Source organism: Salmo trutta, chromosome 32 (genome assembly GCF_901001165.1).
Source record: "Salmo trutta chromosome 32, fSalTru1.1, whole genome shotgun sequence".
In the NCBI taxonomy this organism is placed as follows: Eukaryota; Metazoa; Chordata; class Actinopteri; order Salmoniformes; family Salmonidae; genus Salmo; species Salmo trutta.
This window is the reverse complement of record NC_042988.1, coordinates 6626734-6640071: the sequence shown is the minus strand read 5'-3', so window position 1 is coordinate 6640071 and position 13338 is coordinate 6626734.

The window sequence follows — 13338 nt, the reverse complement described above, 5'->3', positions numbered from 1 at the left end:
CTTTTTAAAACTCAAATACACTTCAAGTTGGCAAATTCTCAGAAACAAAAGAGTGATCAATCTAAGATCCTACATCCGTATGTACAGTATAACAAATAAAACAAATAAATATCCAGAATCTAATTCCACAAAGAAAATTGAAAATGACTCTCTCTCTCTCTCTCTCTCTTTCTCAATTCAATTTAATTCAATTCAATTTAATTGGATTTATTGGCATTATTGGTATTTCACCCAATACATATAGGAGTTTATCAAAATGGGGTTTCTTTTTGATTTCTTTGTAGGTCTGTGTAATCTGAGGGAAATATGTGTCTCTAATATGGTCATACATTTGGCAGGATGTTAGGAAGTGCAACTCAGTTTCCACCTCCTTTTGTGGGCAGTGTGCACATAGCCTGTCTTCTCTTGAGAGCCAGGTCTGCCTACGGCGGCCCTTCTCAATAGCAAGGCAATGCTCACTGAGTCTGTACATGCAGTAGTCAAAGCCTTCCTTAAGTTTTGGTCAATCACAGTGGTCAGTTATTCTGCCACTGTGTCCTCTCTGTTTAGGGGCAAATAGCATACTAGTTTGCTCTGTTTGTTTTGTTAATTCTTTCCAATGTGTCAAGTAATTATTGTTTTGTTTTCTCATGATTTGGTTGGGTCTAATTGTGTTGCTGTCCTGGGGATCTGTGGGGTCTGTTTGTGAACAGAGCCCCAGGACCAGCTTGCTTAGGGGACTCTTCTCCAGGTTCCCTCTCTCTGTAGGTGGTGGCTTTGTTATGGAAGGTCTCTCTCTCTTTTTTTGGGACACAATAGCAACATTGACTAACAACAGTTCCAGTAAGAAGGCTACTTTGCCCACATTCATGTTGTTTACTCTGACTGAATGGCTGCTGTTTCTCCATGAATGTCTTTCCATGAAATGTAAAATGACGTGTATAGCTTGTGAGAAGTAAGGCTATGACATGACCATAATCATTAAAAGTCGATAACTCATGAAAAAGGATGGGAATGTTTAAGGGCTCTGATAATACAGAGCGGATGGAATGTATTGTCTATGTCTGGAGGTTCTGTTTGAACATTATGATAAAGCCTAACAAATCTTTAGACATTCAGGATGACGTTCAAATGTGTGTATATATATATACACACAACACTATTTTTGTATTTCTCAATCAAGAGCAGAAATAATAGTTTTATTAGAATCACATTCAATTCAAACAAATAGGCTGTGTTGTCGGATAATTTTTCTTTCCCTTTGTTAAGTTACACTATTTATACCACACCCTCATTACACTACATCTGTATAATAGTGGTGGGAGACTTAAGAGAACAAACCCCATTGCCTTTGCAAGTACTGTCTGCCATCCTTCCAGTCCAGTCCTGTATTTCTGCTGTGGTGAATTCCTTCCCCCTGCTCTTTTTTCTGCTGCTTCACATCTGTGAAAGCTCAAGCCACAAAGGAGAGGAGGAGGCAGATGTTAGTATGTGGAGGGCCTGGAGGGGAGCTAGCACTCTGAGGAGAAGCGGGGCACAGGGTTTTACACATGGAGTCAGGGACAGACAGGGTGGGGTAGTGTTATTGTTGGGGTGGAGACGGGAGGTGAGGGGGCAGAGGGGAGAGGTAGGCTAGCTTGAGGCAAGGAAAGGATTGGAAGGGAGGACCATGAAGCTGGGGAGGAATTGGTGGCAGAAACCTTCGGGGAGGGACAGTAACACACACATGCCCATGTGCAGGCAGGCAGGCAGGCAGGCAGGCACGTACACACATACACGCATGCACGCACACACACAGAGATTAACTTTTAGCAGAAACAATATATGTCTGACTATTTATGGGGCCCAATGGTTTTTGTTAGCTGAATCAGACAGATTTTGTTCCATGTTCGCTTGGGACTAATGTTTTTAAATGGAATGTCTTACTCACTGAAACGTAGACCACATTTATGATTGTCATTTTTTAAGGCAATTAGAATAGACACAGACATTTATACAGGCACATGAAATGGGTCTTTTACACTTTCTTACCATCACTGTTGGTGCAGACACAGCATAACCATGTTGGCACATCGGTCTACCTGCACTACCCAGTGAGAATGAATAGGCCTATTTTTATTTACCTTCTGCAAGTTTTTGGATGAACTGTTATTGCCATTGCTGTGAGAGCGGAAGTTGCTTTCAGATTGGTGTACACGTGTTACACAAGCACATCTGGAGTGCATTACCGCCTAGGGGTCCAGGATTGAAAGAGACTCCACAGACTGTTATGTAATTATGTCAGGGGTGTTCTTCTTCTTCCATCGCCATGCCATTAACGGACACATCTGACCCAGATTTTATTGACTCTAAGACATTGACTGTCCTCCCTTGAACTACCCGTGTGTATAGTACCAGTATGTCTATATCTATGTAGGAAGGAAGGAAGGAAGGAAATAAGGAAGGAAGGAAATAAGGAAGGAAGGAAATAAGGAAGGAAGGAAATAAGGGAGGAAGGAAGGAAATAAGGGAGGAAGGAAGGAAATAAGGGAGGAAGGAAATAAGGGAGGAAGGAAGGAAATAAGGGAGGAAGGAAGGAAGGGAGGGAGGAAGGAAGGGAGGAAGGAAGGAAGGGAGGAAGGAAGGAAGGGAGGAAGGAAGGAAATGAGGGAGGAAGGAAGGAAATGAGGGAGGAGGGAAGGAAATGAGGGAGGAAGGAAGGAAAGAAGGAAGGAAGGAAATGAGGGAGGAAGGAAGGAAATGAGGGAGGAAGGAAATGAGGGAGGAAGGAAGGAAATGAGGGAGGAAGGAAAGGAGGAAGGAAGGAAATGAGGGAGGAAGGAAAGGAGGAAGGAAGGAAATGAGGGAGGAAGGAAAGAAGGAAGGAAGGAAATGAGGGAGGAAGGAAAGGAGGAAGGAAGGAAATGAGGGAGGAAGGAAAGAAGGAAGGAAGGAAATGAGGGAGGAAGGAAAGAAGGAAAGAAGGAAATGAGGGAGGAAGGAAAGAAGGAAAGAAGGAAATGAGGGAGGAAGGAAATAAAGAAGGAAATGAGGGAGGAAGGAAATAAAGAAGGAAATGAGGGAGGAAGGAAATAAAGAAGGAAATAAAGAAGAAAGGAAATAAAGAAGGAAATAAAGAAAGAAATGAGGGAGGAAGGAAATAAAGAAGGAAATAAAGAAGGAAGGAAATAAAGAAGGAAATAAAGAAAGAAATAAAGAAGGAAGGAAATAAAGAAGGAAGGAAATAAAGAAGGAAGGAAAGAAGGAAGGAAGGAAAGAAGGAAGGAAGGAAAGAAGGAAGGAAGGAAAGAAGGAAGGAAATAAAGAAGGAAGGAAAGAAGGAAGGAAGGAAAGAAGGAAGGAAGGAAATGAGGGAGGAAAGAAGGAAGGAAGGAAATGAGGGAGGAAATAAGTCAGGAAAGAAGGCTCATGCTTCACATGTCGTCTGCCCCTCTTTCTTTCCCTCTTTCAATTTTTAAGTGCCAAGAAAAATACATTTTTTAAAGACAAATATTATTTGTAGCTCTGTATGCTTTCATTCAGACTATTGATTCACCTTTCAACTGCAAGCTGCTCAACCATCATCATCTCTTTCTCTGTATCTTTCTTTTCCCCCAATGTCAACACTACTCCTAATCTTAATAGAGGAAACTGCACAACATTCCAAAAACATTCAGCTGTGAAAACATAATTGTTCCACAAATGTAATGTGTTGAAGGGAGGATAACAGAAAAATCACATATCAAACCATGTTTTAAACTACCTCAATATTATTTTTGTTTCATTGACTATCCTTTGATTTATTCCAGGCCTATATGAATAAATAATACAAAAACACCAGATGTACAATAAATTATTTATATTTGGGGATGGTGAGATTGCAAATGAAAATCTTCAGCATGAGCCTCCTCAGTCATATCATTGACCTTTATACAGTTTGTTCTGACACACCTAGGCCTTAACCACTGACCCCTAGTTGACCTCTCATTTTCTCATCTCAAAAGAACCTCCATAACCCTCTCTAGACTCGCTCCTTGTCTCTACTCAACTGAATTGCCCACCAATAACCAGAAGGTAGAGGCTGCACTCCAAATGTAGTGCACTATATATGGAATAGGGTGCAATTTGTGACATAATCAGCATTCCAACAGTCAGAACCCATTCCTTTTTATGATGTGGCAAACATTATTTGATCTTGTGTCCGTGTGTTTGTTCTTTGGAGTGTTTACCGAAACTTGGACATCAATGCAGTAGTTCATATGGTTGTGGCATTCAACAAACTTGAGAAAGATTTTTGCTGAGATATAAAGATTTGTTTCTGTTTCATATCTCGGACTATGAATGTATGCTTACCTACGAGTAGCCTTCTCTTGTCCAATATCCCCTGATATCCCAAAGTAATAACCTGTTGCTCAATGGGTTACAGTTTGAAATTACCCCCCTGTCAATCATAAAATTATGTGCATGCAAAGAGCAAACAACAGGCTGCACAAGAACTCACCACTTCAATGGTCCATGTTACAAAGAGGCTCAGTTTGCATTTAAATGTGAGGGAAAAAACAACAGTCCGCATGTTCTTCACAAAGAGGGCAACTGATGCTACTGAGCCAGATGTCTGTGTCAGGGGAGAAGCTCCAGGTGGTATCCGTTTTTAAGTACCATGGCATCATACTTGATTCCAACCTCTCTTTCAAAAAGAAGGTGAAAGGGCCTCCCGAATGGTGTAGCGGTCTAAGGCACTGCATTGCAGTGCTGGAGGCGACACTACAGATACGGGTTCGATCCTGAGCTGTGACGTAGCCAACTGGGAGACCCATGATATGGTGCACAATTGGCCCAGCATCATCTGGGTTAGGGGAGGGTTTGGCTGACTGGGATGTCCTTGTCCCACTCTAGCAACTCCTTGTGGTGGCCAGGTGCATGCACGCTGACTTTGGTCAACAGCTGTACAGTACGTGTCTCCCTCGACACATTGGTGCTGCTGGCTTCCAGGTTAAGCGAGCAGTGTGTCAAGAAGCAGTGTGGCTTGGCGGGGTTGTGTTTCGGATGGACACATGGCTCTGGGACAATGGGACAAGACTGTAACTACCAATTGGGGATATGATAAGGGAATTTATATGTTTAAAGTAATGATAAGAGAATCTGAAGGACATTAAGAGTAATGACTAAAGTATTTCACCCTAATAGTTACAGAAGCTTAGACAATGGGTTTAGACATAATACTATAATATTGTGAGACAGTGGGAACATTGTGTTTGTGTGTGATAAGGAGGAACTGACAACAGACATGTTTTGGTACTGTGAGACCAAGGACAGGAGATAAAGTTCCTCCACCCAGGGAGGAACAGATGCGCTTGTAGACTTGTAGGCGCTTGTGGGAGTTATATAAAAGGCTGTGCGCATTACATGACTTTAGAACGTTCTCTGAATAAACCTTACGGACTTTTTGCAGAAGCTGAGTCTTTGCCTAATTATTATTCAACCCAGGGTCTTACAAACTTCGGGGATTGGTCAAAGGTTAAATAATTGTTATTTAAAGTCATTGGGATTGAAAATTCTCGTGACAGCTTGGTCCTTCGACCCGGATCTCAATACCTGCTTCTGTCGTCCCATGGGAGCGCCGAAAACCATGCACGGGTGGATGAAATATCCGTAGATTAAAGACCTGGCCACATTCTGAGGGTTCTTTACAGGCTGGTGGCGAACTGATGCACGACAGAAAGGTGACGAGATCCAACCGACATTGAAATCTCAGCTGCAAGGATAAGGTCAGTAATCTTTATTCATTAGTTTGGGGTTAAATTCTAAACTTACTAAAATTGACTTAGAATGGACTGGAGTAAATTCCTATAAAGTATTGGTCAAGATAAATGTGAGGGAGGATTTTAACTGTAAAACTAACAGTAAGTAAGATTTGTATCGGGTATACCGTCAATATAATCTAATGTAGAGAAAGTGTAAGACAAAAGTATCTATGTTAGTGTTGGCGGCACTGGATTACAGATACCAGTAAGAAATTTTGAGTAAGTAAGTTTGGGTCCGAAATGACTCAGGGTAGTTGAGGCCATTACCAAAATAAACTAAATAAGTTACGTTAGTCTAAAACTAACGGGAGTAAGTGAGATTAAGTATAATAACAGTAGGAAGTAAAAGCACACACATAGGAGGTAGAGATACATACAGATATAATTATTTCAGATTTTAAAAAGCCCACACATAGAAGTGTTCAATGAGGATAAGAAGATAATTACTTGCGTCTAAGATAGATATATTAACCAGTCGAAAGTCATAAGAAACAACGGTAAAATAGGCTGTTAACCAGGACCTTAAAACCCCTGGGAAATAGCTTATTGAACGTAAGAGTTCTGGAGTTGTATACTTGTGAGACCTAACAATCTATCAAAAGTCATAAAAATAATTATTCTAAGATCCTAGAGGAAATCAACGGGAGGTATTTATCAACATAGAAAGTAAAAGAACATACATATAAATTGTGAGATTAAGGATCATAACAGATTATAGAAACACACACATAGATTGTGAGAATAAACATAATAATGTTACGAACCGGCTCAGAGTTCGCAACAAAAGGGAGACAACGTGGAGACAAGGAGTATCAAAAATATATATTTATTAGATACCATAACTAGCACAACCAAAAACAAGGTGTCTGCATGGAGAGAGTCTCCCCAATGACTGTGGAAGAGGTCTATTTATCCTGGGACACACCCGAGCCCAGGTGTTTCCCATCAAGCTGACGACCCTTCCAACTCCGCCCACTGGCATCCTAATAAGGAACAAGAGCAAAGAGAGAAAATACAGCAGACAGAGCGGGAGGGTCGTCACACACCCCCCCATAAAACCGGGGACCAACAAGGGCCCCGGAACAACGTACCAGCCTCTGTGTCCCAAATCGACACAGGCCTCTGCGTCCCAAATCGACACAGGCCTCTGCGTCCCAAATCGACACAGGCCTCTGCGTCCCAAATCGACACAGGCCTCTGCGTCCCAAATCGACACAGGCCTCTGCGTCCCAAATCGACACAGGCCTCTGCGTCCCAAATCGACGAGAGGTTACATGTTCAACTTCCACTTCCCCCAGCCAACCTCCTTCTCCCCAAACCTCAGCAACCTTTGCGCACAGGAAGCAACGTTTAAGAGGAAAGGAGAACACAAGACCAGGAGGGAACAGACAGGAAAGTTAGAACATGACAAAACCAACCAATGGTCAGTCACATAACACTCAGGAACAGGGCACACAAGAGACCGTATCTCCCAACGGTTCATAGTCACTTCTCAACGGTTCATAGTCACTCCAACGATTCATAGTCACTCCAACGATTCATAGTCACTCCAACGATTCATAGTCACTCCAACGATTCATAGTCACTCCAACGATTCATAGTCACTCCAACGATTCAGCTGAGCACACCAGACCACAACAAGAGAATACAATCACACCGGGCACCACAGAAAAGAGATGAGAAATGGGGCTTCCCCAAAACCTACAATAACTCAACCCTAGTCTTCATGCAGATTTGCGGTGGGTAATTATGCACTGTGACACAAATGACACAAATTCTACAGAAAAAAAAGGTAGTAAGACAACTTGTATGGCAGCGAAGTTCAAAGTGACCTTCTGCTTTCGAGATTGATGTGGGAGTCTTATTTAGTTAGACGTCTTGTATCTCTAATAATTTGATCACTTGATACGACCTCTTGTCTTATCATTTCTCCTTGAAGACACTCATTCTTCTTAGTTATAGAGAAGTCGTAGCATAACACACGGGAGTATGAAAACTTTTCGTGAGCAGCTGAAAAGGTCAGGGAATCCATTGTAGATTTACCAGCAGTGTGAACTCTTCGAAGATGTCATAACATAAAGGCTCTGTGAAGTTGGCTTGTCATAACAGACTTACTGTTATGGTTACAAAACAATAGGGCTCCTTCCATTCTAGTCTTTGGAGTTTAAAGTGGCAATCTGTGGTTCAAACAATATCAAAGCGGTGCACCCTGACACTGTTGATGTACAGTTGAAGTCGGACGTTTACATACACCTTAGCCAAATGCATTTAAACTCAGTTTTTCACAATTCCTGACAATTAATCCAAGTAACAATTCCCTGTCTTAGGTCAGTTAAGATCACCACTTTATTTTAAGAATGTGAAATGTCAGAATAATAACAGAGAGAATAATCTATTTCAGCTTTTATTTATTTCATCACATTCCCAGTGGGTCAGAAGTTTACATACACTCAATTAGTATTTGGTAGCATTGTCTTCAAATTGTTTAACTTGGGTCAAACGTTTCGGTTAGCCTTCCACAAGCTTCCCACAATAAGTTGGGTGAATTTTGTCCCATTCCTCCTGACAGAGCTGGTGTAACTGAGTCAGGTTTGTAGGCCTCCTTGTTCGCACACGCTTTTTCAGTTCTGCCCACAAATTTTCTATCGGATTGAGGGCTTTGTGATGGCCACTCCAATACCTTGACTTTGTTGTCCTTAAGTCATTTTGCCACAACTTTGGAAGTATGCTCGGGGTCATTGTCCATTTGGAAGACCCATTTGCGACCAAGCTTTAACTTCCTGACTGATGTCTTGAGATGTTGCTTCAATATAACCTAAGCGTATGTAAACTTCTGACTTCAACTGTAAATAGCTGAGGGATGGGGCTGGAGAAATGTAACTGCTATAAAATTCATAGACAGAGCTATGGGTGCAAGGACTGACAATCCATGAGATCAAAATGATGGTTTTAACCATGTTCTGAGGCATATTCGGTGTTTCTTTACAATTACGTTGTTTACAAACATTGGAGAAGAACAAGCATATATTTGGGGTTTTGGTGGGGTAAGAAACACTTGAGCTAAGCTTATAAGATATTTATAAGTTATATTCTTCAAGAATCAATGGGTATATATCATTAATCTAAAAGTAAAAAAATCTATGTAACAACTGCAGAATGTAACAACTGCAGAGGTAAGCCAATCAGTGTTTTGGGTCTGTTATTGTTTCCTTGGTTGTACATTACAAGGCAGAGGAGTTGTTCTTGAGTATTTATTCTAGTGCCACCTGGTGGTAAAAAGCTGACCCCACACTAAAACTGTTTAAAATTCAGTTTTTCCTGTGTTTTGTATCACAACTAACACTGTTAAAGTGTGAAAAAATGTATTAGTGTTACTTCCTGATAGTTGCTGGTTGAAAAAACAATCTGCACAGGACCTTCTAATCAGCAGGTTTGCATGGGTGGGAGTTTTGGCTTTCCATGGTGATATTACTATGCGGTAAATTGGTTAGTAGACCACTAACAAACAGAGGTCCGAACGTCTCTGCCAACAACAGCTAGTTTGAAGTTTTCTCCTCCTTACTCAGACCACTACCAGACAATCCAAGCAAAATGCTTGTCAGGAAATGCAGCTCTGACTCAGGTTCTGCTGTGGTGAAGTGGTTCCACAGCCTTTCCTCTACTCGGAGCCAGGTTTTCCTGTGTCTAGCCTTCTCAATGTCAAGGCTGTGCTCACTGAGCCTGTACTTTGTTTTTGTAACCATGGTTAAATAACATTTGATTTGGATTTGATTTGAATAGTTTGCCTTGGTATACTGTCGATTTAGGGCCAGATAGCATTACATTTTGCTTTGTGTTTCTTTTTGTTTCCCCATAGGTAATGTAGTTTAGTTGTCTGTGTTGTAATTTTGTTTATTCTGATTGATTTGATGTTTGGGTCCTGAGGCTTCAGTGTGTTAGTAGAAAAGGTTTGTGAACTCAGCCCCAGTACCAGCTGGACGAGGGGACTTTTCTTTGCTTGGTAATGATATGAGAGGGGGTCACTGTGTTTTAGATGTTTCAAAAACTTAATTGCTCTTTTTTGACTTTTTATTATTAGTGGATATTGGCCTAATTCTGCCTTGCATGCATTGTTTGTAGTTTTCCTCTGGGCATGTAAGAGAATCTTACAGAACTCTGTAAGGTTTCAATGGGGGTGTTTGTCCCATTGGGTGAAATCTTGTTTTGCAAGTGGACCCAACACCTCGCTGCCATAAAGTGCAATTGGTACAATGACATATTCAATTAGCTTTAGACACATTTTAATAGCTATTTAAAATGTGGTATTAGGTATTTCAATTTGAATTAGTTTCTTAATGGCATAGAATGCCCTGCATGCTTTTCTCTCAGTTCATTCACTGACCCCCCACCCCAAGCTCAAATGCATTTTTATTTTCATCATAGCAGGTAAAAATGTCGCCGGAGTAGAAGGCAGACGTTTTACGTGCCCCCAACCGATTGTGTTTTTGTTGTTGTTTATCTGCGTTGTTTGTAACTTTTTTTGTACTATTTTTGTTCATAATGTTGCCACTACCATCTCTTATGACCGAAAATAACTTCTAGATATCGGACTGCGATTGCTCACCATGGACTAGCAGAATCCCTTTTCTTCTTTCACGACTTTGACGAGCCCGAGGCGCAGGATATACGGCTCCCTCGGGAACAGGCCCTGACCCCAGTGATCTGCGTGAAGAGGAGGCGGAGAAAGAGAGGCCGGAGGGCGGGCTGCCTTCTGAGGAGTAGGAGGCGATTGAATGAACCCCCACTACCCTCAATTCTGCTAGCAAACATGCAATCTTTGGACAATAAAATGGACGAGTTATTGGGAAGACTAAACTTGCAATGGGACATTAAAAACTGAAACATCTTATGCTTCACGGAGCCGTGGCTGAACGACGACAATATCAATTCCGCCATAAGAAAACATACTCCCAGAGCAGGCGCTCCTAGTAGCCAGGGACTTTAATGCAGGGAAACTTAAATCAGTTTTACCTCATTTCTATCAACATGTCAAATGTGCAACCAGAGGGAAAAGAACTCTGGACCACCTATACTCCACACACAGAGATGCATACAAAGCTCTCCCTCACCCTCAATTTGGCAAATCTGACCATAATTCTATCCTCCTGATTCCTGATTACAAGCAAAAATTAAAGCAGGAAGCACCAGTGACTAGATCAATAAAAAAGTGTTCAGATAAAGCAGATGCTAAGCTACAGGACTGTTTTGCTAGCAAAGACTGGAATATGTTCCGGGATTCCTCCAAAGGCATTGAGGAGTACACCATATCTGTCATTGGCTTCATCAACGAGTGCATCGATGACATCGTCCCCACAGTGACCGTACGTACATACCCCAACCAGAAACCATGGATTACAGGCAGCATCCGCAATGAGCTAAAGGCTAGAGCTGCCGCTTTCAAGGAGCGGGACTCTAACCCGGAAGCATATAGGAAATCCCGTTATGCCCTCCGACGAACCATCAAACCTGCAAAGCATCAATACAAGACTAAGATTCAGTCTTACTACACCGGCTCTGATGCTTGTTGGATGTGGCAGGGCCTACAAACCATTACAGACTACAAAGAGAAGGACAGCTGAGAGTTGCCCAGTGACACGAGCCTACTAAACTACTTCTATGCTCGCTTCGAGGCAAATAACACTTTAACATGCATGAGAGCACCAGCTGTACCGGAAGACTGTATGATCACGCTCTCCGCAGCCGATGTGAGTAAGACCTTTAGACAGGTCAACATTCACAAGGCCTCAGGGCCAAACAGATTACCAGGACGAATACTGCGAACATGCGCTGACCAACTAGTAAGTGTCTTCACTGACATTTTCAACCTCTCTCTGTCCAAGTCTGTAATACCAACATGTTTTAAGCAGACCAATGACTACCGACCCATAGCACTCACGTCTGTAGCCATGAAGTGCTTTGAAAGGCTGGTCATGGCTCACATCAACACCATCATCCATAAAAACCCAAGACCCACTCCAATTTGCATACCGCCCCAACAGATCCACAGATGATGCAGTCTCTATTGCACTCCACACTGCCCTTTCCCACCTGGACAAAAGGAACACCTATGTGAGAATGCTATTCATTGACTACAGCTCAGTGTTCAACACCATAGTGCCCTCAAAACTTGTCAATAAGCTAAGGACCCTGGGACTAAACCCCTCCCTCTGCAACTGGATCCTGGACTTCCTGACGGGCCGCCCCCAGGTGGTGAGGGTAGGTAACAACACATCCGCCACAATGATCCTCAACACAGGGGCCCCTCAGAGGTGCGTGCTCAGCCCCCTCCTGTACTCCCTGTTCACTCATGACTGCACGGTGTCAGGATAACAACCTCTCCCTCAAGGTGATCAAGACAAAGGAGATGATTGTGGACTACAGGAAAAAGAGGACCGAGCACGCCCCCATTCTCATCGATGGGGCTGCATTGGAGCAGGTTGAGGGCTTCAAGTTCCTTGGTGTCCACATCACCAACAAACTAACATGGTCGAAGCACACCATGACAGTCGTGAAGCGGGCACGACAAAACCTACTCCCCCTCAGGAGACTGAAAAGATTTGGCATGGGTCCTCAGATCCTAAAAAAGGTTCTACAGCTGCACCATCGAGAGCATCCTGACTGGTTGCATCACTGCCTGGTATGGCAACTGCTCGGCCTCCGACCGCAAGGCACTACAGAGGGTAGTACGAGCGGCCCAGTACATCACTGGGGCCAAGCTTCCTGCCATCCAGGACCTCTATACCAGGCGGTGTCAGAGGAAAATTGTCAAAGACTCCAGCCATCCTAGTCATAGACTGTTCTCTCTGCTACCACACGGCAAGCGGTACCGGAGCACCAAGTCTAGGTCCAAGAGGCTTCTAAACAGCTTCTACCCCCAAGCCATATGACTCATGAACATCTGGTCAAATGGCTACCCAGACTATTCACATTGCCCTTCCCCCCCCCTCCACACCACTGCCACTCTCTGTTGCCATCTATGCATAGCACTTTAATTAACTCTACCTACATGTACATACTACCTCCACTAACCGGTGCCCCCGCACATTGACTCTGTACCGGCACCCTCCTGTATATATTGTTATTTTTTACTGCTCCTCTTTAATTACTTGTTACTTTTATCTCTTATGCTTATCCATTTTTTTTTAAACTGCACTGTCGGTTAGAGGCTCGTAAGTAAGCATTTCACTCTAAGGTCTACACCTGTTGTATTCGGCGCAAGTAACTAATACAATTTGATTTGATTTGGCAATGACAAGTAAAACAACTTTTTCAAGAGAGTGAAAGTCAGCAGTGGGTGGTGTCACAGTTAAATGTCAGACCACATACTAATACACAAACTCACACATGCCTGACAGGACATGTTTACACACACAAATGCACAAACAGACCTAATTTCACACCACAGCTTTCATAAGCCACAACCACCCTTAGATCTGTTACACAAATACACTCTCAAATCAGAACACCTCTGCCAAACAACTCACAGGCAAACGCACACACAAACATGCACACATACACACACAAACATATACACTCC